The 4,023-nt window shown below is 40.0% G+C and overlaps 1 pseudogene; it reads left to right on the forward strand.

Annotated features, from left to right (window-relative positions):
- Window positions 1-361: 361 nt before the first annotated feature.
- LOC113893486 lies at window positions 362-1,292 on the forward strand (annotated as a pseudogene).
- The last annotated feature ends 2,731 nt before the right edge of the window (window positions 1,293-4,023 follow it).

Genomic DNA, 4,023 nt, shown 5'->3' on the forward strand with positions numbered 1-4,023 from the left:
ATGATGTATGTTTTATAGGATTATCCAACAAAACTGCAAGGACTTGCACAAATTAGACAAAACAAAAAATATCAAATTAATTTATCATCTCTAAATAATATGACTCATATAAAGATTTCCTAACTTCTCCTGTTAGATTTAGAATAAGAGAACTATTATATAAAACATGACCCACAAATACATTTTAAGAAAAATGTAAATACGGTATTAAAAGAAAACAATATAGGCATGAATTAGATAGAATGCTTTAGAATGATGATGATATTGATCATAATGAATTATATTTTTCATCTCTTTCTTTTAATACACTTTCTATCTAAATATATTTAAAAGAAGAAAAAAGGAGGGAAAAGAGAAAGAAATGAACCACACAGTGATCACAGAGTTTGTTCTTCTAGACCTTTCTGATGATCCTGAGCTTCAGATTGTGATTTTCCTCTTTTATAAATCACATATGTATTAAGTGTCACTGGAAACCTGACCATCATCACCCTAATGTGGGTGGACTCCGATCTCCAGACGCCAATGTATTTCTTCCTCTGAAACTTCTCTTTCTTAGAAATCTCCTTTACTACTGTGTGCATCCCTAGATTTCTGGGGGCAATTATTACCAAAGACAAGACTATTTCTTACAACAATTGTGCAGCCCAACTATTTTTCTCTATTTTTATGAAGGTGACTGAATTTTACATTCTAACCGCCATGTCCTATGACTGTTATGTTGCCATCTGCAAGCCCCTGCATTACACAACCATCATGAGCAGGAAACTCTGCAGCATGTTTGTGCTCTGTGCTTGGCTCAGTGGGTTTCTAACCATTTTCCCTCCCCTTATGCTTCTCCTCCAGCTGGATTACTGTGCTTCCAATGTCATTGATCACTTTGCATGTGACTATTTCCCCCTTTTACAATTGTCTTGTTCAGATACATAGTTCCTAGAAATAATTGTTTTTACTTTGCTTTGGTTACCTTGCTATTCACTTTGGCCTTAGTGATTTTGTCATATATGTACATTATCAGGACTATTCTGAGAATCCCATCTGCCAGTCAGAGAAAAAAGGCCTTCTCCACTTGTTCCTCTCACATGATTGTCATCTCCATCTCCTATAGAAGCTGTATATTCATGTATGCTAATCCCTCAGCCAAAGAAAAGGTGTCATTGACAAAAGGAGTAGCTATTCTCAATACCTCTGTGGCCCCCATGCTGAACCCCTTCATCTACACCCTGAGAAACCAGCAAGTGAAACAAGCCTTCAAAGACATGGTCTATAAAGCAGTCTTTTTCTGCCAATAAATGATTTTTTGGTCAACTTTAAAGGGCAGTTTGGTTAATTCCTGAAGTTCCTTAAAGTCTGTATAACTATGGTTGGTCTTTATAGTCTCTTAACATGCCACCTGACAGTTAATATATTATTTTTCCAGTCTGCTGCTTCTACTTCCATTCCTGTTTCTCCAATGTATTGTTTTTTAACATTTAAAAATATAATAAAGGTTATCTCTCATGCAGAACTTTTGTAAAAATGAAATGTATTTCTTTAAGACATAGCACAATGTGAAAGACGGTTTTAATTCTCTTCATCAGTCCCTGAAAAGATCCTATGATACCACCTTGTACTTCAAATATAGAGTTTCAAAATGAGTGTGTAATTTCCTGTGTATTTTCAAGATGAACATTAATATTTCCTATGGTTTAAAGCGGAGAAGGCAATAGTACCCACTCCAGTACTCTTGTCTGGAAAATCCCATGGACGGAAGGGCCTGGTGGGCTGCAGTCCATGGGGTCGCTAGGAGTCGGACACGACTGAGTGACTTCACTTTCACTTTTCGCTTTCATGCATCAGAGAAGGAAATGGCAACCCACTCCAGTATTCTTGCCTGGAGAATCCCAGGGACAGGGGAGCCTGGTGGGCTGCCGTCTATGGGGTCGCACAGAGTCGGACATGACTGAAGCGACTTAGCCGCAGCAGCATTGTTTAAAGAAACTATATATTCTGTGTGATATTACGTGTGAAATGAAAATGTCTCCTGCCATATCAACAAACAAGAAACGTCACAGCCATCAGCAATTTCTGGTCTCCAAATGTGAATACTATGCTAAGTCACTTCAGTCGTGTCTGACTCTATGTGACCCCATAGACAGCAGCCCACCAGGCTTCCCCGTCCCTGGGATTCTCCAGGCAAGAACACTGGAGTGGGTTGCCACTTCCTTCTCCACCAAATGTGAATGAGAGCTCCCCAAACTGAGATCCAGTAGAGTCTCATTCCCTCATGGTGATTGCCGAGTACCTGGGGGTGATGCAAGAAGTAGCCACTTGCAACTCTTTAAGGTGAACAAGGGAACCGGATTTGGCCCCAGATAGCTGAGAAGGAAATGGCAACCCACTCCAGTGTTCTTGGCTGGAGAATCCCAGGGACTGGGGACCCTGGTTGGCTGCCCTCTATTGGGTTGCACAGAGTCGGACACGACTGAAGCGACTTAGCAGTAGCAGCTGAGGTATTTATGAAAGGAAATAATTCAGTGAACCTAGAGGCTTGCCTCTTCCCATACCTAGAATGTTAAATTCCTTAATTTGATACCTGATCTTTGGTGTTCAGACTGGCACCCTACTCCAGTACTCCTGCCTGGAAAATCCCATGGAGGAGCCTGGAAGGCTGCAGTCCATGGGGTCGCTGAGAGTCGGATACGACTGAGCGACTTCACTTTCACTTTTCACTTTCATGCATTGGAGAAGGAAATGGCAACCCACTCCAGTGTTCTTGCCTGGAGAATCCCAGGGACGGGGGAGCCTGGTGGGCTGCTGTCTATGGGTCACACAGAGTCAGACACGACTGAAGTGACTTAGCAGCAGCAGCAGCAGCTCTCTTTGTTGCAAACTTGTATGTAGTCTAACTCCCTCTCCTGTCTTCTTGAAGCAGTTTTCTCAGAGCTACTGAGATGTTGTTTCCTGGGCTCAGAGTCCTAAACATTCCCATCAAATAAAATAGCTCTCTTCTTTCAGGTTGTGACTATATTTTTTTAGTCGGCATACACTAAATTCAATCCAAAGAGATATGAACTCTTGCATGAGACTTTTAATGTCAAGATATTTATTTTGTGAAATTCAATACATGTTTTGAAGTTAAATATTGATTATGGTATCATGTAATTTGTGTATAATTCACATGTTCTCTATTATTTGGAAAAAAAATTCATTCAAATAATTCAGAATAAATTCAATAAAACTAAAACACTGCCACTCTCCTGAATTTAGTGACCATATTTATGACAGTTATTTTGATGTCTTTGTCAAGTGTTCAAAAACCTCCATTTGTTTAGGGTAAAATTTTGAGGTTTATTTTATTTGATTGGGTTATTTTCTGTTTCTTCTTTTCCCTCGTAACTTGATGTTTTTACCTATACCAAGTGGCGGTTCAACTGCCACTCCAGTATTTTGGAGTTGGATTTGTTCAGTAGTTCATCATTATCAAGTCCACCAAGAGATTTAGGGTCATCTCACATATTTTATGGGCCTTCCCTGGTGGCTCAGACTGTAAAGCGTCTGCCTACAATGTGGGAGACCTGGGTTCGATCCCTGGGTAAGGAAGATCCCCTGGAGAAGGAAATAGCAACCCACTCCAGTATTCTTGCCTGGAAAATCCCATGGACAGAGGAGCTTGGTTGGCTACTGTCCGTGGCGTCACAAAGAGTCAGACACGACTGAGTGACTTCAATATCACTATCACTATCACTATCACTATCACTATCACATATTTTATGAGGATGACTTTGGGATGCTTCAGAGGGCCCCTGAGACAACCCAAAGAGCTTTTAAACCACCTGGGTTCATTAGACATGTTAAGTTACATGGAAAATATTGTTGAAGGGATTATAAATCTTCTCATGTCATACTATATGTTTGATTTACTAATATATATATCCTAAAATTATGTGGAATTCGTATAGATCTGATATGCCTTGATAAAAACGTGCTCAATTATAATTCTAGTTATCATATTAGTGTTACATATCACAGCAATGGCCAGGC

The sequence above is a fragment of the Bos indicus x Bos taurus genome, chromosome 5, assembly GCF_003369695.1.
Source record: "Bos indicus x Bos taurus breed Angus x Brahman F1 hybrid chromosome 5, Bos_hybrid_MaternalHap_v2.0, whole genome shotgun sequence".
Lineage (NCBI taxonomy): Eukaryota > Metazoa > Chordata > Mammalia > Artiodactyla > Bovidae > Bos > Bos indicus x Bos taurus.